At 44.4% G+C, this 21,336-nt stretch overlaps 1 protein-coding gene across 50 annotated transcripts in view; it reads left to right on the top strand.

Moving 5' to 3' along the window:
- Positions 1-21,336, top strand: part of EPB41 (erythrocyte membrane protein band 4.1) — a 174,363-nt gene that overhangs the window by 43,408 nt on the left and 109,619 nt on the right. For 3 of the 50 annotated variants that reach the window (XM_084815662.1, XM_084815670.1, XM_084815665.1), the window contains one exon: positions 12,647-19,388. The exons of the other annotated variants lie outside the window; for them this stretch is intronic. The gene's annotated coding sequence lies outside the window, so the exon portion shown is untranslated. The remainder of the gene's footprint in view (positions 1-12,646; positions 19,389-21,336) is intronic. 50 annotated transcript variants of the gene reach the window in all.

The following is a 21,336-nucleotide window of genomic DNA, read 5'->3' as shown; positions in this document are numbered from 1 at the left end:
ACAGCGGACTCTGGTGGATCCAATTTTGGTGGGGCAGTAAATCAACCCATTTTGGGGATATGGTCCAGCACTCTAAAGGATATAGGTCCTTTAGAATTTTGGCTGGTTCTGACTGAAACCAAGAATGGATTCATAGCCCCACTAAAATTGGAGCCAGCAGCGTCCACCTGCTAGGGGCTTTCTGTCTGAAAGCATGCTAAGAGTGTAGGTTAGGGTTTTATTGATTGTTCTCAGTGGCACTGGCTGCTTCCAGACAAGGATTTATTGTGGAATCACCTTGGTTGTTCACTCACATTTTATGGGTGGGTGAAGTGGGGTTCCCCACAACATCGTCATCCTTTTGCGGTACTCCCATGTTTTCCCAGTGCTGCTTCCCAGATAGTGTGGAAAGTTGATCGCAATTCCCCTTGTATCTTACAGCAGAAGAGTAATGATTTATTAGTGCTTGGCGCTGTCCATCTGCAAGCACTTTCTGTTTTGAGACATTATGGCTAAAATGATTTGATTCCTCATTTATCCTCTTCTGTTTATTATTGCCTGGTGTTTATTCTTCTTCTTGTGTTTTACATTTTAAAAATTTTTGAGGAAATGTTCTATTTTGAGAGGCAGTTTATACATTTCCTAAATAATAAATAAATAAGATTAAAGAGATGACTAACTTACACCCACTGATTAATGACACTGGGCACTGCCTGGGTTAAAATTATCTCCTATTTAAATCAGTGTGGTTTACAAGGGCTTATTATATATATATCCTGACTCACAAGTTAGCTTACAATAATGTTTTAATGAATACTACAGTTGTTGTTCAGTCGTTAAGTTGTGTCCGACTCTTCGTGACCTCATGGACCATAGCACGCCAGGCCTTCCTGTCCTCTTCTCTCTCCCAGAATGTGCTCAAGTCCATATTCATTGCATCGGTGATGCTATCTAGCCATCTCATCCTCTGCCGTTCCCTTCTCCTTTTACCTTCGATCTTTCCCAGCATACAGTACGATAAATATTAATAGATTTTTTTTTTAAATGGCATCTGATAAAAATATACAGGAAGTCAGCAGTAAAATCAGTACAAGGCTTGGTGGACTAAAGAATTATAGGGTCTGTTTAAAGGCTACAAGAGAGAGGGCCAAAGTACTTGGGAGAGGGAATTCCAAAGGTGTGGGGCCACCAATGAAAAGGCTCTGTCTTTGGTACCTGTCAATATGTTCATCCTTAACAGTGGTATGCCTGAGAGCAGGGCCTCTGAGGTCAGTCTTAAGACCCAGGTAAGTTCATATTTTTAGGTGTGATACCCTGCTTAACCATCATTCGATACCTAAGGCAGCTTACATAAAGGCAGGAAGTTATGAATGATAGCATTATAAAGATCTGTAAACCCTCACAATGAATGAATGAATGAATGAATATATATATATATATATATATATATATATAGAGAGAGAGAGAGAGAGAGCTTAATTCTCCTGTAATCAGTCAAACCTAAAAAGGGCTGTACTGTGGTTGGATTGTGCCCCGTTGCATTCGTGCTGTAATATTAAAAGATGTACATTTATGTCCCACTAGTCTATACCAGCCTTCCCCAAACTGTTGTCCTCAAGCTGTGTTGGACTACAGCTCCCACCATCCACAGCCGTGTTGGCTGTGAATGATGGGAGCTGCAGCCCAACACACCTGGAGGGCACTGGTTTGGGGAAGGCTGGCCGAGAGTCATTGAGAATCTAGTGGTAAATGGTGCAACCAAGCTCTTTTGCTTCCATCTGGCTCTTGGCACTCTGACATTGTGCTGCGAGGCAACCAGCTGGGCTAGGTGATATGCTGGGTGAGCTTGTATTCTGCTCTAATGCAGTCGGTGTGATGATGAATGGCAGGGGGAGGGGAACAGGGCAGGACATGGTACTTATTCCCTTTTTTGACTGTGCTGGCTCTGGTGTCTAATTGGTGTGCGAAAGCAGCGGCTTTTGAAGAGGTGACCAGTGGAGCAACATTATAGAGCTCTCAGAGCAAGATAGATATTAGGGTCGAGAGGGGCTGTAGCGATGGCGGAAGATGAGCAACTCTGCAATGGCTGCAGGGAGAGGAGCTAACACTTGTTTAATGCATGGCGTTAGTACATTATACACCAGCAGGTGTTTTATTTTAACCATTGAATTAGTACTTTATTTGGCAGGGTGGAGGAAATTAAGGCTATTAAGGATAAGGCTACTAGTCCTGGTGGCTATATGCGACGTCCAGTTTCGGAGGCAACATGCCTAGGTATACCAGTTGCTGGGGAACATGGGCAGTAGGATGCTGTTGCACTCATGTCCTGCTTGTGGGTTTCTTGTGGGCAGCTGGTTGCCACTGTGTGAACACAATGCTGGACTAGATGGACCTTGGTCTGATCCAGCATGGCTCTTATGTTCTTAGGGGTGGCATTCTTTTATTTTGTTCTGTGTTTATCCTGCCCTTCCTTCAAAGTGTAGATGTTTTTTGCTCCCTTCTGTTTAATCTCCTTTCTCTTTAACCTCACAACAACCCTGCGAGGGAATGTGTGACTGGCCCAAAATCATCCAAGCAGTTCCATGGCAAAGTAGGGATTTGTCTATGTCCAACCCTCTAACCCAGCCTTCCCAAACCCGGTGCCCTCCTTCAGATGTTTTGGATTTTAACTCCATCAGCCTTGACCAGCATGGCCAGTGGCCAGGAATGCTGGGAGTTGTAGTCCAAAGCATCTGGGGGGCATCAGGCTGGGAAAGGCTGCTCTACCCAAGGCACCATACTGGCTCTCCAGAAAATCCAGTGAGTACTGGCTCTAGGTGCCCCTTGGTACACCAGGAGACAGAATTAGAACCCGCAGCCTCAGCAGGTAATTCTGGGCCAAAGCAACATACTAAATACAAGTGTGTTGAGTATGCGTTACAATCTGTGTAACTACTGTTCTCATACCAGTCCCTCCACCTACTTTGGGCTCTTCTGTCCCAGTTATCTCTCAAAAGCTGTGCCACACAGTTGATAATTTATTTAGGGTGCTTCCGATTGGAGGGCTCTAACACTCCCAGTTAGAAGGTGTTGTGCAACTGTTCTGTCTTTTTCTCCTGAATGGATTTTATGTGGTAAGGATAAAGCTGGAAGAAGTGCTGGGAAAACACAGAGGGGGTTACGAGTGGAAGACATAATCATCTGAACCTATAATGAAATTCTGTGATTGAGGCAGGGTGATGGTTGGATAAAAGCCTTCTCTGGAAGACCCCTTTGTTTCCTCTTTTATTCTCCCCCACCCCGGCCTCTTTGTCTTTGGCCCTGCTCACCCCTGGAATGCAGCCCCTGAGAGCTTCTCCGAAATTTAATTCAACTCCCTGGCCTACAACTGTCTCAGACAGTCTTGCCAATTGCACCTGCCCCATTTCCTTCCCCATCAGCCTCGATGTGGGTGCATGTTCCTGGGCATTCCTCTGCTCATGTTGGGTACAAATTTGTTGCAGGTGATGGGTGACCCTTGACATCCCTTCCCACTGTATGGCTTTGTAATGGCCTGTAAGCACCTGATTTTCTAAGGAGCAGAAAAGTTTTTCAAAAGCAAAAAAAAAAAAAAAGGCTATGGAAGCTACACATAACCATTTTTGAATGAGTGTATTGATATTTGTGTATGGCTTTTCTTTGGGAGCCATTTATATCCTATAAAGAGACAGTTGAAATCATCCATCCCAAAGTGTGAAGCTGCTGGGGAAAATGTACTTTCCCTTTTGACTTTTCACCGATTTGCTGAACCTAACGGATTTAATGGGTGGGAGGGAAGAAGGCAGATAAATGACAAGAAAAACACAAGCGAGATCAGTGTGAGAATCCAGTGTGGGATGTGTACCTCAAGAAGAGCCGTGACAGCTTTGGAAAGGTTTAATATGGTGGGAAAGCATCAGTAGGTTCATCATGTACATTGCAATATAATGATGCTGCGGCTATGCACACCTTGGTCCATGGTGCCCGCTGCTAACCATCTTAATTATTTTCCTGCCAAAGGAAATACATGGAGACACAGAGGACTATTTGGCTTGGTAGGAAATGCCTTGATTAGGACTGCAAAGTGCTTTCTTGTAACTCCTGTACCTTCAGGTTCTCAAGCAGTCTTCACTGTTATCCTTTGGGGGCTGCAATTTTCCTTGGCTGGTCTTTGAATGTAAATGGCAATAGTTATTTATAGCCTCGGAATAAAATCCTTTCACTTTTCTTGTTCCAGACCACAAGAGGCAGCCAGATTCAATTCTTATTATTTTGTCATGAGCTCTGCAGTATTTTCATCTTCTTCTCTTCTCCCCTCTCTTATAAAATCCCAGCGCCCAAAGAAACATTCCAGACCAGCTTACGCGGCTTGTTTTTCTTATTATTTGGAACACAGAGGCCATAAAAGCAAATCTGGAAACTCTTTTTCATGAAGCTAAATAAATAAAAAAATAAAATAAACAAGGTTAATGCTAGGATTAAGGAGGATTTTTTTTTCTTTTACAAGAAAATAACATTTCTTAAACAGAAGCAAGTTGAAGCAGGCACTGGTATAAGCTAGTTACAATTTAATTTACAGGGGTTTAGCGAGTGTGTGTCTCTTTGGTGTGTCGTCAAAGAGCCTTTTCATCATTCTAAAATCATTATTTGCCTGAACCTTTAAAGTCTGAGGGAAAGTGAGGAGGGGAAGTATAAATCAAACTAAATGTCACATATATAACTCTTTTCTTGCAGTACATCAGTTTGTTCTAAAAACTAATTGTTCTGAAGGGTATTGGGTAGTATAGAAATGGAATGAACAAATAAATAATTTGTGTGTGTGTCTCTCTCTCTGTGTACTTACATCTGTATCTAGATTTATGTGGTTTTTCCTAAATACAAAAAGATGTAGATAGAGTCAGTGTGGTGTAGTGGTTAGAGTGTTGGACTTGGAGAGTCCCAAGTTCAAATTCCAGCTCTGCCACAAAGCTTATTGGCTAACATTGGGCCACTCACTGTCTCTCCACTTAACCTACCACGCAGGTTTGCTGTGAGGATGAAATGAGAGACTATGTATGGTGCATGCCTTGAGCTCTTTGGATGATTAAAAATGTAATAGCAGTAGTATTAATTTGTCATCTAGATCTGGTATGTTTTAGCTGTAATCCCAGCCAAATAAAATCTCATATTGATCACATATGTTTAAATTCCATTCGCCTTTCATCAATACATTTGCTTTTGGTAAGGCAGATTTAAAAAACAACCATGATGACTCTGATGATTCCATTGTGGCTTCAGTGACAATGGAACAATTTCTTCCTAGAAAGTCTTCATAGAAGACTTTCCCCCCTTCCACTAATACAGAGATGGCCTGTGGGCTGCATCTAGGCCCAGAGACCACTTGGTCCAGCCTCTCAGAGTCTAGTAGGGAGACTTTCTGCACACTTTAAATGCAATGGATATTTCTAAATTCAGCAATCGGAAGTAGTAACTGGTTGTTCTAAAACCTTTTTTTCCTCAATGGCCCCATCCACTCAGGGGTAATTTGTTGGGGGGCCCACTGGTGAGTGGGGCCATTCCTTCTCTCTCTCTACCATCACCTTGTCTATGTCTCTCTTTCTCTCTCTGGGTGATGGCAGAGAGAGAGGGGGGTTGCAGTGGCACATGCCACCCCACCTCTCTCTGTGTTATCACCCTCTCTCTCTCTCTCTCTCTCTTTCTCTCTCTCTCTGTGCCACTGCCACCCCCTCTCTGCCATTACCTTTTCTCTCTCTCTTTCTGTGCCACTGCCATCCTAATCTCTCCCCCCTGCTATCACCTTATTTCTCTTTCTATGCCACTGCCACCCCCTCCCTCTGCCATTACCTCTCTCTCTCTCTCTCTCTCTCTGTCTGTCTCTCTGTGCCACTGCCACCCCTCCCTCCCTCTCTCTCCCATCACATTGTCTCTGCCTATGTTTCTCTCTCTCCCTCTCTCTCTCTGTGCCACTGCTGCCCCTTCCTTCCTTCCTTCCTTCCTTCCTTCCTTCCTTCCTTTTCTCTCTCTCTCTCTATCCCCCCATTACCTTGTCTCTGTCTCTCTCTTTGTGCTACTGCCACCCTTTCTCTCTCCCCTTTCTCTCTTCCTCCCCTGCTCTCTTCCTCCCCATCCAGTGGGCTGCCACAGAGGGACAGATCACTCTTGCCAGACGTCTGCACTAATTGCTTGCAGGGGCTTTTGAAATTAGGCCACGGGCCACATGTGGCCTGCTCCTGTTCTAACATAACATTGGATGACATTTCTTTAGTTCTAACACTTGCAATTGTTCTGGTTACAAGATATTTTTGTCTTTAATTGAGATGTCGTGCTTTTACCTGTCTAATCTGTAGGTAGCTACAAATAGCCTCAAAACCAGGGAAATGCACCCTAATCTAAGGGGTCTGGGATGCAACTCTGGACAGCGCTGTCTTGGTGCCATATTGGGAAAGCCTCTTCTGAGGCTTTGCCTTTTAACAGTGCAATCCTATACGTGTCTACTCAGAACTAAGTCACATTTATTTCATTGCGGGTTGCTCCCAGGAATGTGGATTTAGGAACAGTAAAGATCTCCTTTTTGAGAGGCAGCAGAGCTGGCGTCAAGAATAGGCATGGTTGGGCACCTGCCAAGGGCCCACATCCCAGCAGGGGCCAACTGACAAGAGCCCAGTGGACATGCTCCTCTTCTTCACCTGCATGTTCCCCTGCCTCTCACTCTGGCCCAGAGAATGGTGGCTGAGAAGGAGGAGCAGCAGCTGCCACTGCTACTTGCCCACTAGCTCTCTGCCTGTCAAGCAAGCGAGTAGTAGCCATGATGAGAAAGAGGATGAGGAGCAATAGCAGCTAATGACTCTGGCAGTGAAAAGGTAGACTCACAGAGGGAGGCAGCCCATTGACAGTGTCTTGCCCAAGGGTCCCCAAAAGCCCAGTGGGGAGGCACCGTAGCTCAGTGGGAGAGCACACATTTTGCATCAAGAAGGTCCCTGGTGCAATCCCAGGGATGTCAAGCTAAAAGCATCAGGTAGCAGGTGGTGGGAATGAACTCTATCTGGAACTGTAGAGAGCTGATGCCAGTCAGAGTCAACAATACGGGGCTGGATGGACAAATAGTCTGACCTGGCATAAATCAGTGTCCTACCTTTATCTTTGCAGCCATCCACTGCCACAACGGTTGTCCTTTTGTGGAATGCACTCTGCATGACTGAGCTGGTTTCTAGTCAGCTGGGTGCTCAGTGTATACAGCCCTCTTGGGCTTCAGAAATTGGCCATCTCTGTTTAAATGCATGGACATGCCAAGCTATAGGTAGGTGGGACATCAGACTGGATGGACTGTGTATGGGGCAACACCATTTCCCCTTTTAATATGGATTTTTTTAGCAACAGATGTTCAATGGTTGCTCCTGTTTAAATCTTTTCTGTCCCATATGCTACTTAATTTTGACATAGGCTGCACTACATGTGTGTAATGCCACTGTATGACGTGTTTCTTAAATCTCATTTCGGATGAATTCCAGCATAAACAAGTGGGATCTCCAACAACATGTTGTAGCATGGAGTTCCTGTTCAGGATGCCAGCCATTCCATCTTCCAGCATCTTCCATCTATTCCCCCTTCTCCCTCTCTCAACAGTCAGCACCTTCAGTCCTCATGGGCTGTTTTGAATTCCCCCACTTAAGTCACCCTCCTAAACATGATGTGTAATTCTGTAAACCTTAGGGCTGCCTTGAACCTGCTGATGCTTCCCTCTTATCCAGAGATTGTGCTATTTTTGCTTCATAAAGATGCATACTGGGAGAATAACTATGCTATTGGTATATAGAGCTTCTGCAATTCACTTAGGTTATAGATAATTGTACTCCCTTTCTGCAGGCTGGGTATAGTGTTTGTGGTGCTTGTTTGGAAAAATAAATAAATAGAGGTTTAGGTGTATTGAGCCTCTGATAATGCCATTAGGCAATTCTGAGAATCTTGGTGAAATACCAATCTAATTTATTTCGTTACGTATTACATTTCTATCCTGCCCAATAGCCGAAGCTCTCTGGGCAGTTCACAAAAATTAAAACCACAAAATACATCATAGAATACAATATAAAATATAATAGATTAGAATGACAGTATAAAAATACAACTAGAGTAAAACCTAGCAGCAATGCAGAGATTTAAAATGCAATAGCAGATTTAAAACAACGGAGCTAAAAAAACCTGGAATGCTAAAAATGCCTGGGAAAATAAAAAAAGGTCTTCACTTGGGGCTGGAAAGAGCCTCTTTAGGAAGCCCATTCCACAACTGGAGTGCCACAGCAGAAAAAAAACCTTTTCCTGGTAGCCACCTGCCTCACTTCTTTTGGAAGGAGCTCTCGAAGAAGGACCACGAAAGATGATCTTAGGGTCCAGGCAGGTACATGTGGGAGAAGACAGTCCTTCAGATCACCTGGTCCCAAGCTGTTTAGGGTTTTGGATGTTAATACCAGCACTTTGAATTGGGTCTGGAAAAGTACTGGCATAATATGATCATGTTGGTCAGTCCCTGTTAGCAATCTTGCTGTCCTGTTTTGGACCAGGTGAAGGTTCTGGACCATTTTCAAAGACACCATTTTAATGGTGGAAATGTCTATGGAAATGTGGCCATAAAATCAAACTGTCACTGATTGGTGTGGGAAATGCTACATACTGTACATGCTGCATACTGGTGAAGAGCTTCCACCAGTTTTGTCCAGTAGAGCCGCTATGGTGAAACGATTAGCCATATACAGCAATATAAGCTCAGATCTTCTCAGACGGGCAACAGAATGAAGTGGGAAAGAACTGGTAGAGTTTTGAGGTGGTGGAAGGGACTGTACCACTTCTGACTTCAGGTGGGAGATACCATTTCTAATGTTTGCTTGCATTACAATCCCCACCCCCTTGCAAATAGTGAATTAGCACAGCAAGGAATGAGCTGGGATATAACATTCTCTCTGGTGCATTAACTTTCTTCTTGCAGGGAGCTCTTTTTAATGCAAGGCAGTAGTTAGATATGGTGTCTCCAACCTGCAGTCTGCAGTGGTGCAGCCCATTCTACCACCTCAGGATTCTACCTCCACACTGTGCTGCATGTTTTGACCAGACCAAAGACTATTCATTTATTTGCTATATTTATATGCCCCCTTTCTGCCAATGCAGTCAAAGGTGATTCATTTTTAAAACATTGGTATATGATTTAATACATGATTTAAAAAGAAAAGAAAAAGAAAGGAAGAGGAAGATGAAGACGAAGACGAAAATAAAACAAATTTAGGTACAAGACAGTTCTGGGAAGGAAGGAACTAAATGTTCTTGCTGTCTCTTCTCCCTCTGATACAGTGAGGTGGAACGTTTGTTCAGTGGGCTACAGCTTATATTGCCCATCACTTATGCCAGATCAACTTTTACCCAACACAAAAGCATTGCAATGTATTAGCAATGGAAATGGCACTGTTTGAATATTTGTTTTATGTGCCTGAATGTTGCGTAGTTGTAAAATTTTCAAGGGCCTTTACAAAATAATAACACTGCTGCTATTGGCAAGTTCTGACTACTTATGCTGCCAAACTTTGCTAAAATAGACAAAGTAATGGGAAGATATAGGCAAGGAACAAAGCAGAGAGTCTGTCGTCTTAATTTTTAATGACTCCCGTCCCTCCTGCTGCCATTGGATTTAGCCCCACGTTGTCCGCCTATTGTGAGAACACACTGTTGGTCAGTGTCGACTCTCTGTTTTTATAGTAAGTTTATTCCCTTGGAAATATGCCTTGGTTTCCAACTGTCTTGAATGCCCTCCAAATGTGTAATATTGGTCCACAATTTGAGTGCTGAAAATGCATTTTTAGTGGGAAAGGAATCAACACTGAATGTCTCTAATGAGGAAGCTCTTCAGTTCTGCCTATTTGTAGGAAGCATAATTGAAGCCCAGTTTTTTTTTTAAAAGGGCTTTTCCTTGTAATGAGGTTGTACTGTTGTAAAGTATACTAATAACTACACAAAGCAATTGCTTTGCCTAGCTTCCAACATTGTTGTAGGGCTATCGACTTCCATGCTATGGGATATTCCTCATATGAACTGAGTGTATGTTAGTTTTGGAACAAATAGAAAATTGGGACCATTCTTATTTTTTATTTATTTCTATACTGCCCAATAGCCGAAGCGCTCTGGGTGGTTCACACTCTGTTGCATTTCCATTTGTTTCTAAAATAATGCACAGCGGAATGATTTGTTCAATTTATGGGTGGGGGGATTACCTTCTACTTTGACAACTGCTCATGGCAGCCATCATTTTGTTTTTCCTAGGATGTCATAGTCACTGTGTCATTCTGGGGGTTGGGGTGGGGGAACTGTCCACCTATGGAAGCACTATTCCTGTTGGCTACCATTTTGTTTCCCCCACAATGCCTTGGAACAGCACAGTGTCTAGGGCATTCTTGGAAAAACAAAATGGCAGCCACCAGTAGGGGCCACTGATGTTTACTCCACTTGCTGTCATAGGCAGGTATAAAAAATGAAATGAAAGACAAAAGAACAGCAACTAAAAAAAACCCCTGAAGATGAAAGTGAGTACCAAAACAAATGAGAAGGTAATGTATAAAACATTAAAAAAAAAGGATTTTGATGAATGAAATTATGAATGAGGCTTTGAGCAAAGAAAACAAATAAAATCCTGAAAGGGAGGGGGGAATTTAGCATACTTCTACCCAAGATCCTGGACAGTGCCTTGGTTCCAGCAAGCTTGGTGTCCCATGTGAAAATTGGTATCAACACAGGAACTTAATGATTTGAAACTTTAATACCACTTTTGTATACAAAAATGCACAAAGCAATGAACAACATAAACATTACACATATTATAACAGACCATGAACAGCAGCAGTAAACCTGCATCAACAACTTTGGATATGCAAAACCTGGCAGCCACTCAGTTGCTCAAGTGTCTTGTGCATTTGCTTATTTCATTGCTGCCATAATGTCTGTTTGGAGGATTTGCATGGGAAAAATGTGCGAGCTGTGCGTGAATGCACAGTCTGAATCTTTTTCTTAGCAAGTTGCTCTTTGGACATGACTGAGTAGTGTAAGAACTGAAAGCATGAGGTGCTTGGGCATATGGGTGCCAAAGCATCCAAAGCTAATTTGACATCATAAAAGGGGCAAGAAAACTTTAGCCCCCCCTTCTATGGTTTTCCCAACGATATGGAGGAAATGAACATCTCAGACTCTAAAGTGACATAACTTAGGGCTCAATCCTATGCATGTTTAGACAGAAAAAAGTCCACGTTGGCTGGGGAATGCTGGGAGTTGTAGGACGTTTTTCTGTCTAAACATGCATAGGATTGTGCCCTTAGTAAGCCTTTTTGGGGAGTGGATTGTGGTGCCATCACAGGGAAGGCCCTACATAGGGATACAGAATCTCTTTCAGCCGAAGGTTGAATTCCATTTTAGAGAAGCTCCTGGGAGCTGCATTCCAATGGTGGGTGAAAATGCTACAAAATACATTGTTGAAACATAAAAATACCTCTCTTCATGTTTTGTATTTATGTGCTCTGATTCAAATACACAAAGATATTGAGGTGGTACAGTCTGTCTCCTCACCCCAATTGTTCATGTGTCCAAAGTATAGAAGCCAATATGACACAGGTTTTGTACCCTCCCCCAATAAGAATAATTAGAATGATAAAGGATCAGTTTTCTGCCCTGATCTCAGTACCACAAGGATCACACTCTGTGTAAGTGATGGTGAAGACAGAAGCAGGGGTACTAGTGATGGCAGTTTGAACTAAAATGGAATATATGTGAGATCTTGTGAATGTTCCCAGGTAAGGTGGCCATGTGTCCTCTTTTATAAAGAACCATCCTCTGTTTGAAGGCTTCTTCTGTTGGAAGGGTTATCCTGTCCAATTTAGAGATAAAGAACCATAAGAACTGTTGCCCATCAAGAGTTAGCACCTGGACAGCAGACTGAAGAGGCAGGTCACCTGGTCATAGTCTTCCACACTATGATGAGACTGACTGTATTTCTATTTAAATTTTAATAATAATTTCTAAATTGCATCTATACATATAAATGAGCATATGCACATTTTATATGAATCACTGTCCTTTTGTGTGTGTGTGAGACGCATTTCCTCTTTTTTGGCGATTCATGAGTGGCCACCATAGATGTATCAGGTTCTTAAGTAACTGTTATATGGCAAACAATGTGTTATGTGTGTGTCATTTTATGTCTCTGAGGCACAGTCAGGTCTCTTTCGGCTTATGCATGTGTGGAAAGCAAAATGTGGCCAAAGCGTTAAACAGCTGCCACTGTTTTTTCCCTGCTGAAGTGAAACACTTTAAAATATATATAAATAAACTGTGATTAAAATAGTACCTCTGTACTTCTGAGATATAAGTCTTCATTCTCTGGAAGAAAATTGTGATCAACAGTGACCTAGTCTGTTTTCTGTCTTTGAAATCCCCTGATGGTGGCCTGCCCATTTCCCCACCTGCATTGTTCCTTGCAAACCAATAAACTTTTCTGATCTCTTAGCTTGACTGCTCTTTCTTTCACTATAATCCCTTCACCTCTCTATCCTGTTAACTATTAGCCCTAGGAGGAATCACGACTCTAATCATGTCATTTCAACCCCTCTCTTAATGACCAATGTTTGTTTTTGTGCTAGATGACAAGTTGAAAGAATCTAGGATTCAGCAGCTACGCCTCCTCAAATGGCATCCATTCAAGAAACTGTCAAGCACTGAATCTGTTTAATACAGCCCAATGTCTTTATTTTAACGAAATCTTTATAGTTGCCTGTCATTATTAATATGCATGACTAGAAACATTTCCCCCCAGAAAAGGCCCTTAGCACGTGGGGGGCTGCATCTGTGTGTTTCTTCCACAACATGAGCAGTCTATTGTCAGCAACTAGCATCTCCTGTGGTGCTGTCTGTGCCATGGAACCCCAAGGGAGAAAGCAAAATGGTTTGAAATTCCCCGAATGCAGATTTGCAGCCAGCTGGCTCGGACACACAAAACTGGAGGTGAAAGGATGACGCTTCTGACTTTGAACGGAGCCTGTTTGGTTTCCTTTCTTTTCCCTCTTGAAAACAAACATTGTTTTCCCCTAACATTTATTTGCCCAGGTTAGTAGCAAGGCTCTCACTGAATTATAATAGATTCAGAACAGTGTAGGCAAAAGCTGTATCCATACGCCCCCAGTTCTTCCTTGGTACCTTGCAAGTATACCTTATGTATGCATCTGCATCTCAACTTTCTATCCTATTAATCAAGATGGCAAATAACAGAATCACCAGGGGGAAAATATATAACAAGCTGAAGACTATTGGGTTGGTTCTGGGCTTTACCCCCATCGGTGGGAGCACTCCCAGAGTGGAGTTCTGCTCAGGACACTCCAGCCAGTGGGAAGAAGGGGGAGGTATTCTTTGCTGATTCCGCCTCTCTCTGCAGCCCCCATGCTGTTCTGGAGGCTCCCCCAACTGGCTACAGCGTATTTTCAGGGGGCATAGGGGACTGGAGGGGAAGGGGGAACTGGCGAAATTCACCTCTTCCCCCGTTCTGGCAGTGGAAATGCTCTGCTGAATCAGAAGCCGTCCACAGATGGAAAGAACCCTTCTATCCACAATAGGCTGACTCTGGGTCATGTAAAAGCACCAGCAGCCAAATAGAAAAATGCCCATTGGAAAAGGTGCATCCTAGTTGCCTAGTGGACAGGTAGAGCAGAGATGGGCCCAGGTGGCTTTCACCTGGAAGGGTGTTCCAAAGTGCTGGTGCCACAACAGAAAAGACCTTGTCCTTCATGCTTATCTGCCATACTTCTTATGGTGGAGGGACCCAGAAGAGAGCCTCAGGGGTTGACTTTAATGCTCTGCACATTCATATGGCAGGAGAAGATGAATGTAATATATACTTGAATACATACATATATTAAAAGCCACTTAAAAGGAATGTGTTTCTCTTTATAGGAACATAGGAAGCTGCCTTATACCGTCAGACCATTTGTACATCTACCGTTATTGTTGACTGGTAGCTGCTCTTCATAGTTTCAGGCAGGATTCCTTCCTAGCGCTACCTGAAGATGCCAAGGCATATGCATACAAGGCATATGCTCAGCCACTAAGCTGTGGCTCCTTCTTCCCCAAACCATTACACATGTAGCCATCCTGCTCAGCTTGGCAGGCAGAAAGTTACTGGCCTAAATGAGCTTCATGACTGAAGGGGGTATTTGAAACTAGGCCTCTCCAGTCCTAGTTGACCACTCTTAAGTACTACACCATACTAGATGGTGGCAACATCACCACTGATATTATGTTGGGGAGCAAGCATTGAAGGAGAAATTTTTCTCTTCTCTCTCTCACATACACTTCTAATGACAACTGTAACCCCGTGACTATTTTTACCGGAGTGATATGAATTTCTCTTCTACCTTAAGAACCTTGGGATATTTGCTCTTCTCTCGTGCTTTGGCAAAGTAGCCCTGCTGGTGTAAGAGTTGCATTTCACGTACATGGGTACCAAGTTACAAGTTTTTTTTTGGCATGCTGCTTAAGCAAGAGGTGTACAGGCACCAGTGTTCATGTCAGTGAAGAGGAGAAGGAGGCCTGGATGTTGCTTATCTATACAGTTATGGAATGTATTCTTAAAATATCATGCCTCACCTTTCTCCACTGTACCTAGGTATTATTTTATTTATTAAGAATACTTGTATTAATAGGATAAAATAATTATTAATAGAATAAAAGCTCTAAGCAGTTTACATACAAAAGTATTAAAAATAACTTAAAATAAACTGTTAATGACCAATGACAATAACAAAGATAAATTAAAAATACAATGAAAAGAAACAATAAAATGAAGCAGTGCCATAATCAATTATATGCCAGGGAAAGCTTGCGTAAGCAAGCACATTTTTAGGAGGCCAAATTTTTGGCCTCCTGAACCACATGGGGGAGGGTGTTCCAGAGGGTGGATGCCACTACTGAGAAGGCTGTTTTCAAGATGTTACGTGGCAACATTCTATTAGTCATGGAATTGCTAGCAAGGCCTCCTCTGAAGATCTTACAGGTTGGCTGGGTGTATGTAGGGGGTGGCGGTCTGCTAGGTACCCCAGTCCTGAGTTATTCAGGGCTTTGTATGTCAGCAACAGAACCTTGTACATTAGCCAGGCAGCATAACTACATCACATTCTGGTGCTGTAGCATCTGAAATAATAGACTGGTGTACAACAGAGCTGTTGTGCATCACTGGCAGTCCTAAGCTGCCAAGCGCCTGCCCTAGTCTTTGCCTACCAAGTTCCTGCCCTCTGTGTATGTATATATGTGTGTGTGTGTATGAATGAGATCCAGAGTCAGATATGTACAACTGGGCTAGTGGAAGCAGACTTCCCCACCCCTCCACCCCATGGCACCCCCTCCAGTCCAGCCAAAATGCTGAATGGGGTAGACTATAGTGCAAAAAGCTGAGGGGAGAATTGGAGAAACCCCCAACCTTGGGTGGAGGCACGTGCCATAGGTGGAGCTCCACTCACAGAAGATGCTTCTACTCTATTTGATTTTCAGGGATCCACCCCCTTCACCTCGTACCACAACTTACCCAGTTCAGTAGGGTCCTCTGACCCTCTGTGCAGCATTTTGAGGGGGCTGAAGAGGCTGCTGTGGGGAGGAGGTGTGAGGAAGTCCACTTCTGCCAGCTCAGCTGTGTGCACCTAAATCTGGATTCCCCCTTCCCCCCATACACTTCCCTTCAAAACAAACATTAGGTGGAAACTGTCCCTTTCCCGTTTGAAGGCCCTATCTCATTACAACTTCCTTCTTCAGTGCCCATTTGAGCAAGCTGGTTTGCTTTCAAATTTAGGTTTAAAAAAGATGCAGACAAAAGACTTAAATGATTATGGCACAATTCTTCTTCCTGATCTTACTATTACTCATTATTGTTCTTCTTGTTGTTACTATTGCTATGCCATCAATGTGCATGGTGCTGTTCTACAAAGTAGAATAGGACATGTCTCTGCTTTAAGGACCTTACTAATATAAAATGTTCAGGATGTATGACTTCTTTTCCAGCCCTTAAAAAAAAAAAAGTTGATATGGTAGTCACCCTATCAAGTTACTGGCAACCTCATAAGAATATAAGAAGAGCCCTGCTGGATCAGACCAAAGGTTCGCCTATTCCAGCATACCCATTTCACACAGTGGTTGAGCAGATGCCTCTGGAAAGCCTCAGAAATGGAGAAGGGGAGGCAGTACATGGCAGCTTTACCACTGAAAGCAGTACCTATTCTCCCCCTACTCCCGTGGCACCTTGGGGAAGAATCATTCCTTATCTCAAGGATGCTGAACCTCTGGCCCATAGAAGTTCTGCATATGACCTGCGGAGCCTCTTTGGTTTTCTACAGGAGGGCTGCCTTGCCTCCAAACCCTGCTCCCTGGAGGAATCCCACCCCCTCTTGAAGGAATATCCACTAGATCTGGAGAAAGAAAGTCTGGTCCTGCCTCTTGCTCCCTAAAATTAATTAATTAATTAATTAATTAATTTATGTAACACCATCTACATACATTGCACTTTACAAAGAACATGTTTGACAGATCCCTACCCGAAGGGGCTTACAGTCTAAAAATAGACACAGGGAATCAACAGAGGAAGGAGAGGGAAATGGAGATAGAGATAAACAGGAGAAGAATATGCAATTATTTCAATTACATGTACTCTGGCTTAGTTACAATATGATACACTGAGATTAGGGGATTGTTCCAATGGGTTCAAGGAAAAGGTGGGGATTTGAAGGAAGTTAGAGAGGTGGTCAAACAGAGGTGACTGGGAGGCAATTACCTCTATGAGGCGCAGCAAGGGAGAAAGGGCGGAGTCTTTTTCAGGGAGCAGGAGATCTTTGGACAGCTGAGGGTGGTAGAGCTGGATGAGCAAAGATCACAGGAAGGGATGTGTTGGGATATAAGAATAGAGAAAGAAGTGGGGGAGGGGGGAAGCCATGAAGATGGTCAACTATAAGGGATGTTGCAGTAGTGGATTTCTTGCATAATAGGGATTGGACTAGATGATCTCTGAGGCACCTTCCAACTCTATAAGTTTCTGTGTACAAGAAGCATGTGCAAGAACCAGGAGTGGGCAAGAACTTGGTGTAGGGATTTAGTGAGGGGTACCACAATGACCGCAATAGTTGATGGAGAGGCGAGGAAACAAGCCACCATTGAGGCTGTTAGCACAGGTACTGGTTCTCCAGAACTTCCATGCTAATGAGTGGATAGGTGCAGTCTGAAGAGTGGAGATGCTAAATTATGAGACATGAGAGACTTGAAGCAAGGGGTGCGGGGCGGGGGGGAGGTAGGAGCAGGAAAAGGCTAAGGGGAAGTCAAATGGCTGCATTTCCCTGTCACCACAAATACCAGCATCTTGTTCTTAAGTGGTTAGTGATCAGGAACGAAGTGGAATAAAGATAGGAAGCACTGTGTACATTACAAACACTATATAAATAATGAGGATGATCAAAAAGCAAGGGACACTGCAATGGTGCTCATAGTGCTATCTTACAGGGGAAGCAAAGTAAGTAGCATGGGACTTCTTTGTTTAAGGGTGTGTGTGTGTGTGTGTAGGAATACTGCTACTTTTTAAATAAGAGCCTGCTGGCAAAGCTGCCTAATAATGTCTGTGCTAGAAAGAAAGGTGTCACCCCTATCAAACTTATTGGCAGTAGATGCAGGGAAGACAAAAGAAAGAAACTTCACATCGAACATGCAATTACTTTATGGAATTCGCTACCACAAGATGTGGTGATGGTTACAGCTTAGATGATGGTAAAAAGAGAATAGTCCAGGAGTAGGCAAGGTGTGCCTGTGGTCACAAGTGTGCCCGTGGTCACCTTTCTTGGTGCCCGCTGAGGTGCCCTCCCCCTTACCAGGATTGCTTCAAAGGAAAGTGAGGGCCTCCAGATGCTGCCACCTTAATTTCCCATGAATGACTCTGGGCCACACATGGGGTTCAGAGATGTTCTTAGGAAATGAAGATGGCGGGCAACTGCAGACCGAGACTTCCCTCTGCAGCGTGCCCAGCCACCAAAGAAAAGGGAATAAAGAATAGGGGATTCTTGTCATTTCTGCCTGGTAAGCAAAAGAAATAGGAGGGAATAGGTTAGCCGGCAGAGGTGGGGGAGAGAAAAAGAATTTGCATTTGGTAAAATAGGTTTCTGTGAGCACTGAAAACTATGGGTTCAAAGTTGTTGTTTAGTATGCTCAGGCTCAGACCCCACCTGTGCCTCGTATTCAATCTTTTGGGCAGGTTGTCCTTTGTGACTAACCACACCCCATGGTAGCCATTTGTGGAGGCAGCCAGAGCAGTGTCTAAAATTGCCAAATGTGTCCACAGGCCCCCAAAGGTTGCCAATCCCTGGACCAGAGATGCATCCATGCCGGAGAGGTGTATCAAAAGCCATTACGCCACGAGGCCTAAATGAACGCTCCACGTGGAGAGGCAGTGTACCTCTCAGAATACCAGCTATTTTAAGACCAACAAGAGGGAATGCCTGTTTCCTTGAAAGCATCTGGTTGGCCATTGTGCGAAACAGGGTGGTTGACCAGTTGGTCCGTTCCAGCAGGGCTGCTCTTAGGTTCTTATTCTGTGCTTAAAGCCCACCTAAGTGTAATGTTAATGTTGCTGCTGTTTTATTGCACCGTGGCGCCCCTGCCCTTTGAGAAGGGGCCTGTGGCGAGAAATTATCAGTATTGTTTTCCTCAGTGTTCTTTATGTGGGGAAGATGAATCTTGGCCACTGCTGACGCGAAACGCAGCCTTTTCATTCCAACCAGGCTAACACGATTAACAGGAGCGCGCGCGCCCGCCCCATCCCCTCACAGCTGGCCCAGATGGCCGTTGGGGTTTGTTTGGGTCTCGAGCCTCCACAGAAGCGCGCGCCCCTTCCCCCGCCCCCGGGTCGTTCTGGCGCGCGCGCCCCTCTCTCTCTCTCTTCAAATAAACCCTCCTCCCCCTCGCGTGCCCCGCGCGCGCTGCCCCCTTTCTCCCTCCTCCCTTTTACCACACGCTGCTTCTCTTCGCTCCGGTTTAACCCCCCCCCCTTTCCCCCACCCCGTAGCGAATGGTGGAGCCTCAAATCGGCTCCGCCTTCTCCTCTCGACCAATAGAAATTTACTACTATGTTATGGGGCGGGGCGAGGCGGTTGAGGGAGATAGATTGAGAGAGCGAGACCGAGCTGGGGCCCTCTCCTCGGCCGTCGCGAAGTGCTACCAGCGCCCAGCATCGCCCGCTGGCAGGCGAGGGAGGCGACCGGGGGCCAGGCGGTTCCACAGCGCGCCCTTTCTTCTCTCCAACCGCCCCCCCCCTCTCCTTCGCTTTACCTCAGCGAGGTGTGCGTGTTTCTGTGTGGGGAGCGCGAGAGAGACGGACGGTGAGTGCTGAGGGGAGAAGGCGACGCGGGCTCGCTGGCGGCGGCGGCGGCGGCGCAGAAAAGGACCTCCTCCTCCACGCGGGGCGGGGAGAGGAGAGTGATGTATGGCCCGGGGAATGAGGTTGCGTGAAGGCGCCGTTTGCTTTGGGCTGGCTGCGGCTGCTGTGGTGAGCAACCGTCGTACAGCGCAGCCCCCCGGCTCTGAGGCGCGGGAACAGCTTCCTGTGTTGTGCCATGTGGGGGGCATCAGGATGTGGTGCGTGGACGAGGAGGAGGAGGAGGAGGGGTCGTGAGGAGGGGGCTCTCTGCTGGGTTCTTGCCTGGCTTGGTAGAAAACCACGTTTAGCAGCAGCAACGCCTCTGGAAAAAGAGTGTGTGTGTTTATGAGTGTGATTTGTACACACACACACACACACGTACACGCGCGCGCACACACATATATGACTCGCATCATCCGTGTCAGAGGATGGAGAGAATTATGGGATGGAAGGCACTGTGACTCAATAAGGAGATCTCATTGGATTGGGCAGGGGTGGGGGTGGGGGGGGGAGAGGAATGGGAGATTAAATGGAGAGATGGCATCCATTTAGTAACCCACTCTTTCCCCCCTCCCCTCCCCTCCCCTCTTGGAGATTTGCTTGTAGAGGGATGGAGGCGCTGAATTAAAAGCTCTCCCTCTTTCTCCCCCTCCCATTTTTAACCCGCTGTATTTTTGTTGTTGTCATGACAGGAATGGGGAGGTTGATGGTGGGCACAAGGATATGGCGGTGACAGGTTGGAGTTTCAAGAGGGGAGGACCCTCCGCAGTTGTATAAGCATTTAGAGGGAGGGGGGAGAAACAAAGCACCTCAGGTAGAGGAGAAGCCTTGCAAACAGATAGAGTCGGTGCAGTTGTTGTTAACCCTAGCTGTTCTCCCTGTGTCTGCTGCCTACGAGAACACTGTCACTGACCTAAAAAAACGGTTTACCCACAGAGAGAACTAATTTTAAATGCTACCGTATATTTTAATGTTACAGTTAGAGTTTGATGGGGTTCCTCGTCTTTTGTGTTGGTTATATTCAGATACCGTTTGGAAATACTTCTCTGATTTTACTTCTGTGCCTCTTTATGTTAAAGGGTACTGTGCAAGTAGTAGAAATTATTTTTGAGATCAATTCCAAAATGCCATCCAGCATGCTTTAAAGCTAAAACATTCAGAGAGACCCAATGATCTGAATACTGCACCACTCACTCCTAGACGTAAGATTATGTAAAATTGTTTGGATAATTAAGTTTTTAATTAGATATGATAAATATTTGATGCGTGATGTGTATACTTCCTGTTTTTACATCAGCGGGAAATGGGATGGGTGGTTTGTTCTTCAGACAAGACTGTGATATTTATACAAACTTTGAAGCTGAATTAGTACATGGAATTACAAATAACCTGAACTACCTTTTAGCCCTTTTGGAGTGAGTTACATTTCTAGGTACTTGTTTTCATTTTAAAAGGAGTAGAGTTTCAATTTTGGTTGTAACACAAACTAATCAACTTAATTTTTAGAGTTGCACATGCTCAAATCACTTTTTCTTTTTAAAAGCATCAAGTAAATGTTCATTTAGCTATTGATACGCTGAGGTGCAGTTTGGTGTTGCAGTTTTTAACTACATCCACTTAGCAACTAGTATACATGGTAGCATCTGCTGTAGTGAGTTTTGATCCACAGAAACTTATGCTGCAATAAATGTATTACAGTGCAATCCTATGCATGTCTAGTCAGAAGTAAATTCCATTGAGTTCACTGGGTCTTACTCCCAGGTAAGCATGCATAGGACTGTAGCCTTAGTCTTTAAGGTGCTACAGGGATCTTTGTCATTTTTGCTGCAACAGACTTGCAGCAATTCTCTGCAAATACTAAATGTAGTTGGCATTATAAATTTTTTATTCCAGATGTACAGTACAGTGCA

This window comes from Heloderma suspectum, chromosome 10 (assembly GCF_057233095.1).
Source record: "Heloderma suspectum isolate Gila_16-S chromosome 10, 16-S_ref, whole genome shotgun sequence".
Lineage (NCBI taxonomy): Eukaryota > Metazoa > Chordata > Lepidosauria > Squamata > Helodermatidae > Heloderma > Heloderma suspectum.
Note: the sequence above shows the minus strand (reverse complement) of the source record. Positions and strands in the feature narration are given on the sequence as shown.